The following is a 7173-nucleotide window of genomic DNA, read 5'->3' as shown; positions in this document are numbered from 1 at the left end:
CCGTACAATTTTTAAATAAAAGTATTGTTATAAATATGTCTTTTATAGAAGGGAAAAAAAAATCGCTATGTAAAAGTTAAGCAAAACTGCGTATGGGAAATTGAAGTCTAGAAAATAAACTCATTCCCGCGCTAGAGCACGTTGGGGTGCAAGAGGGGTAATGAAAAAGTACGTATAGTGTGTTCTATAAAAGTGATGCATGCATTCACTTGGTCCATACGTGTACGTGAAATGAGATATTTACTAACCGTCTTTTATGTTGTAATGGTAATGACAAACTTTATTAAATATCGAAACGATGTCTCTTTTCTTCATTTTAGGATTATATTTCAACTTCCATCCTTTTTTTGTTCACTAATTCAATTTGAAACACCGTTTTTCTTAACCATACTTTTTTTTATAAAAATTTCTTCATACATCCAATTTGCGGCCTCGCACTAGCAATGTGTTTCTTAGCTACGTATATAGAAGCATAATTTTTGCCTTCTATATCATCATTTTCCTAATCAGCCAGTATGACATGGCTGGACCAATCATTGTGTGTTTGAGACATTAAGTGCCCAATCAAAGGCTGCCATATGTAACGTGGTTGTTGGAAATGTTCAGACGTGGGCAATCTGCCTGACCTAGACACCCACTATAAATTGCTGTGATGCTAGAGGTGGCCTCCAGAAAGCTTAGCTTGATTATTTCTCTGCCGTTCTCTTGTTTGGTCTTGTGATCTGTAGAGAAATGAAGGAAAATCAAAGCATCCTTCTCTTCTCAAATAGGAAGAGACTCAAACACAAACATGTTTTGGTTCAGATTATGAATCACAGACATTAACATCGAATCCTTGATTTACCAGACAATGTAACTTGAAGGGAGCAAAAGACATCTCTTGCCCGGCAACAATTGAACAAGGTACGACTCCGTACTTATATATTTAAGATTTTGTGATGAGCATGATTATTCTACTTGCATGTTGAGACTCTGGTCTGATAATTCTGTTGTGTGCAGATTTTGCGACCCGGTGACGAGAGATCATGCTGTTTTCATGTATGTTACTTTTTCCTTATCTTTATTTAATTTGCCTTTACATGATGAGTGGGCAGATCCATCCATGGCTGGCCTCCAGTTTGTATTTTTTGTTTTGTTACAATTAATTTTGCATCTTGTATAAAGGCCTAAGATTGATCTTTTCTTGTCTCCCGTCTCCCCTCCACAGTTTGCTGATCACGTTTGGCTCGTCAAGTTGTGCGGCAAGGAAGTATTCAACTCAAGCACATCTAGAGGTTTCGATGTCAAAAAACCTGTGGTTGTGCCATCTAAAAGATCATCAGAACCTGTAGTTGTGCCATCTAATACGATTCTTACGAAAAACAGATGTGATGTTGTCGAATCAATGATTTACCAGATGCTTATAACTTTTGTAATTTTTAAACATATCAATTTGTTTCGCTAGGCTCGGTCATTTTGCAAGTATTTATTTGAATCACATGTATTAGTTCTTTGTTAACAAGAATATTCATGAATCAATTACGAATCAAGAGCAAAAAGATTCTATTCAAAGTGCACTATACACATACTATCAAGATGCCATGGGAATTCGAACATGATCTGTAAATTAATGTCCTTTTCTAGTGAATTTGTTGGTAACTATTTTAAACCCTCATCGTATATATTTCAGACACAAACATACACACTCACATAGAAGCATAAATATTGCCATGTCATTTTCCTAGTCAGCCAGTATGACATGGTTCTATCGTGACCAATCATTATATGTTTGATCAATGAAGTGACCAATCAATGTACGTTTCAGACATATAAATGACCAATCAAAGGTTGCCATGTGTAATGTAGTTGCTGAAATCTCCCTGACCTAGCTAGACACACACTATAATAAATTGGTTAATGATGGTAGAGGTGGCCGTCATATGCAAGACCTCATAGAAATTATCGTTCTTCCAAAGCTAGCTTATTGGGTTAGGGTTTTCGTGTTTGGCCTTCTTCTCCAGAGAAATGAAGGAAAATCATAGCATATTTCGGTTTTCAAATAGGAAGAGCCTCAAACACACGCATGTTTTGGTTCAGATTTTACGAATCGTAGACTTTTTACATCGAATCGATGATTTGCCAGATATGTAAAGGAAAGAGAGCATAAGACGTCCCCAGTGTTGTAACAATGGGTTTCTGGTACGATTCAGTAATTATATATATATATATATATATATATATATGTTAATTATATTAGGGGTTCTGGTACTATTCCCGTTACACCTAGCTGTTATTCCAGGTTTATCTTCTTTTCTGTCTCCTCTGAACATTAGGGGTTGGCATGTATTAAGCTCGTCAAGTAGCATGAGGGAAGTACTCAACTCAAGCAGGTCTATAGGGTTTTGGTATAAAAAAAAATATGTAATTGCGGATCTAAAAGATGATGTTTGGTTGTACTTTTTCAACTCTCGACTTAGCAGATTAAGCTAGCCCAGGAAATTCAAAGTTGTCGAATCGATGATTTACCAGAGATGCTTGTAACTATATTGCAATCTATAAACATATCAAATATTTTGTGACCTAAAAGATGGTCTATTGGGTATTATTTTGTTATATATTCATGTTCAGTCATGGTATTTAACTTGATCAATCACATGTTTTGGTATTTTTGTAACAAGAATCAAGAATAAATTATTAATCAAGAGCAAATGAGTCTTTGGAATTGAAGTGCAGTGACCAGGTAAATATGTGCTCTGGAAAAAAAAAAAAAACAGATAAATATGTGCCAAGCACATAATCACGATAACCACGACAGTTTCTGTGATTAATCCACCACTGATAAAAATTGTATTCTTATCCTTTTTGGAAACTTCTATTCTTTCAAATTAAGGCATGAGGTAGGGGTTAAAGCCCTGAGGGAGAGAACAAGAGTGAAAGACTGGGATAAATAAAAAATACAAATTTAATTATATACACTACACCAAAACATATCTATTACGGCGCACAAAGTACGTTGTGAATTATCATTCATGTCACGAAACGCGCAAGCAGTACAAGCCCTCATCGTAAATAGTGCTCCTCAATCACAGCGTGTGTGAACGTTGTTATAAACACTTAAGACGACGTTCTCTGTGAGTCGTAATTTAGTTGAAGCAATTACGACACGCTTTGAGCGCCTTAAAAGAATAATGACTGTGTGTTCCGCGTGCCTTCTTAAATGGCTAATTATGGCATAGAATGCATGCCGTAAAAGAGTAATTAATTCTCATTTAAGACGTTCAGTGCATGCCGTGTTTAACTTTAAATTTTTATTTAAAAAAAAATATTAATTCCCTACATGCTGTTTCATATTTACAATATACTTATATCATCTATTACTATCCTGGATACAAAATTTCACAAAACGAAAACTAGTATTGCAACCAAATGTGAAAGAAAGAACCATTTCATTGAAACCTATACCAATCATAATCAATTCCAAATACAAACTCTATTAAGTATTAAAGAAATACATAATAGTGCTGCCAAATTTACAAATAACTTGTACATAGTCTCCAACTCATTCACTCATAAGGCCCAAACAACAACGTAGCCTATGCAAAACCTCATGATAGCACTGGCAGTGGACATCATCTAACAAGAATCAAATTCACACTTAATCTGCCACCTGCATTTTGTTTGAAAACTCATTTTAGCAACTTAACCATTGTAATTTGCCAAAGGAAAAACCTCATAATAGAAGGGCAAAACTAAGCCTGAATAAAATCAAAACAAAACAAGAATATTAGAAGACAGGATGTTAATTTTGTTTTTACAAATTAATATAATGGTTACCTCAATCAAGAGCTAGTCAAAGGAGATGAACTTGATTGGCCATGTGGTTGTACTGAGAACTACATCTTTAATAAGAAAAAATTCATATGTTGGCCGAAATAAGGGTTGGCCTCCTATAAGTACCTCAAGGACCCAAACTTTCCAACAATCCAGTCCAAGTGGCACAAGTGCACATTATCTTGAGGGTTTGTGGATGAAATTTCAGCAAGTGCAACAACTTCTCCACTTCCTGTCCAATGTAGTAGTTTGCACTTTTTCCCTTGAAGATTGGCAGAATTACCATGATGGCGAGTAGAAAAGGCCTCAAGGTTAACCGATTTGGATAGAAGGTTGACAGATTTAGCTTTATGGTTGGCCGAAGAGGCTTCAAGGGCATCATTCTCAATAGCTTTATGGTTGGCAGATTTAGATTTAGATCGAAGGTTGACAAATTTAGCTTTACAATTTGCAAAATTCTCTTGAATGTTGGGAGAACTAGCTTGGTTGGCAGAATTGGCTTCCAGTCTTCCAAAACCTTGAGCATTTGCGCCAACACAAGGGAACTACCATGAAAATATACAATAAACGATAAACTCGATAAAAAAAAAATGAATTTAAAGTCTAATAAAATGTATCTACTGAATTAGCATGCTTCCTCTTAGATCCAGCTAGTAAGGAATTAACAATATTTTTCAACTCTTCGACCTTTTTTTTCTTTCAATTTAATAACTCTATCACGAGTATATGTCTGAGCACTCACATGTGAAGGTTTTGTGCCAAATCCAAGTCCTCTTACTCTGCCTTGACGCTTAGGGCCAAAGTGCTTTGACAAGAGCATCATTCTTAATAGAGTATTTCTCAGCTTGCATTCTTGTTTTCTTCTTCTATTTTTTTCTGAAATGAAATATCCAAATATTAATGGAGCAATTTGAATGCCAAATTCAATCAAGTGACTAGTGGAATGAACTACAAAGGAATGGATTTGTCTATTACCACTGCATTTGCAACTTCTTGGTTTAAAAATCCACCAGATTTTCTTGTAGTGTTGAAAATAGAAGTTCAAAGAAGGATTAAACTTGTAGTGTTGAAAGAGTGTCATATAAATTATTCGATGTTATTGTAATATAATGAAAATATTGAAAATTAAATTGATCTATGTGAAATAATGAAATATTACCTTGTATTTTGGACCCAAACGTTTCTTGATGAAACTTTGTCATTCTTCCATACTCTTTATATTATCAGGCTTCAGAGTTGCCTTGCAGCGCGTTTAATACCGACAAGCTCTCCTCGTTTCCACACTTCTTTTAGTAATTTACATCTATGATCTCGCCAAAACTTTGCCATATTTTGTAATGCATACTTCTTATGACACTCTTTCAACACTACAAGTTTAATCCTTCTTTGAACTTCTATTTTCCCTCATAAACAAAAAACCTTATATTTTCCCAAACAAGTGCAAGAATTAATCCACCTCAAATCATGGTATTGGATATGACCTGAGGGAGGAAGAGCCGAGAGGGACTAAAAATAAGAGAGGAAGGAGCGAGGACGGGAGAAAAACTTGCAGTGTCACCTAAATGAGAGATTTTTAGGTTTCAATACACAAAAGAAAAACAACTAAAACAAAGTTAACAGCAAAACTACAGACGGGAAATTACAGTCTAGAAAATAAACACATTCCCACGGTAGAGCACGTTGGAGTGCAAGAGGGGTAATGAAAAAGTACATATAGTGTGTTCTATAAAAGTGATGCATGCATGCTATTAGTAAATAACTGTCTTTTATGTTGTAATGGTAATGACAAACTTTATTAAATATCGAAACGATGTCTTTTTTCTCCATTTTAGGACTATATTTCAACTTTCATTCTTTTTTTGCTCACTAATTTAATTTGAAACACCGCTTTTCTTTTTTCTTTTTTTCAAATTTCTTCATACATCCAATTTGCGGCCTCGCACTAGCAATGTGTTTCTTAGCTATACATATATAGAAGCATAATTGTTGCCTTCTATATCGTCATTTTCCTAATCAGCCAGTATGACATGGCTGGACCAATCATTGTGTGTTTGAGACATTAAGTGCCCAATCAAAGGCTGCCATATGTAACGTGGTTGTTGGAAATGTTCAGACGTGGGCAATCTGCCTGACCTAGACACCCACTATAAATTGCTGTGATGCTAGAGGTGGCCTCCAGAAAGCTTAGCTTGATTGTTTCTTTGCCGTTCACTTGTTTGGTCTTGTGATCTGCAGAGAAATGAAGGAAAATCAAAGCATCCTTCTCTTCTCAAATAGGAAAAGACTCAAACACAAACATGTTTTGGTTCAGCTTATGAATCACAGACATTAACATCGAATCATTGATTTACCAGACAATGTAACTTGAAGGGAGCAAAAGACATCTCCTGCCCGGCAACGATTGAACAAGGTACGACTCCGTACTTTATATATGTAAGATTTTGTGATGAGCATGATTATTCTACACTTGCATGTTGAGACTGTGGTAATAAAAGAGCACATTTAGCGTGAGTGATGCATGCATGGTGTACGATAATTAAGTAATTTTCTCTCTATTTCGTACTTACTAATATTTCAACTTTCATTGTTTTAACTATCTTAATTCAAAACACCGTTATTCTTCACATTTTTAAACCATCGTTTCTTCACGCATTGCAATGCGTCCTCAGTAAGGGGATGCGTCATACATCTTGCCCTATCATTTTTCCTAGTCGGCAAGAGTATGACATGGTTTTATGACCTTGTGATGGCCAATCATCGTGTATAGTTGTTGACAATTAATGTTCAGACATGGAAAACATGTGTGACGTAATCACGTAAATTGATAACACCACACCATGGTGTTACAATCGCAATTAAAATTTCTCACAAATGAGGGTGCAAATAAGAAAGAGAATATTGCAACCACAATTAAAATTTCTCGAAAAAAGGAGACAAACGAGGAAGAGAATGAGGAACAGAGAAAAAAACTAGTAGTTTGACTAACCACTAAAAAAACTACCAGTTTCAATACATTACAAATTAAATTTTATTAGCATCTATATATATAAAATAAAAGACAGAGAATGATGAAACATTCAAAATACCAGAAAATGTCATTTGTTAATTCAAACATTAAGAATCTATATATATAAAGCAAAAGGCAGAGAATGGTGAAACATTCAAAATACCAGAAAATGCCATTTGTTAATTCAAACATTAAGAATTGAAATTATTAATTAAATGAGGATAATATGGTAAATTCACATTTTTAATATTAAAAAAATTAAAATTAAAAACAAAATAAGATAATAGGTCCTACTTTTATGGAACATAACTACCCTGTTATATTTTATTAATTCTAAAAATAAAATAAAAAAGAAA

The 7173-nt window shown here is 34.6% G+C and overlaps 1 long non-coding RNA gene across 1 annotated transcript; it reads left to right on the top strand.

Moving 5' to 3' along the window:
- LOC109946844 lies at positions 769-1445 on the top strand. Its single transcript, XR_002269931.1, has 3 exons — positions 769-903; positions 1000-1038; positions 1208-1445. It is a non-coding gene; the product is annotated as an uncharacterized LOC109946844 (long non-coding RNA).

The sequence above is a fragment of the Prunus persica genome, chromosome G1 (genome assembly GCF_000346465.2).
Source record: "Prunus persica cultivar Lovell chromosome G1, Prunus_persica_NCBIv2, whole genome shotgun sequence".
NCBI lineage: Eukaryota > Viridiplantae > Streptophyta > Magnoliopsida > Rosales > Rosaceae > Prunus > Prunus persica.
Note: the sequence above shows the minus strand (reverse complement) of the source record. Positions and strands in the feature narration are given on the sequence as shown.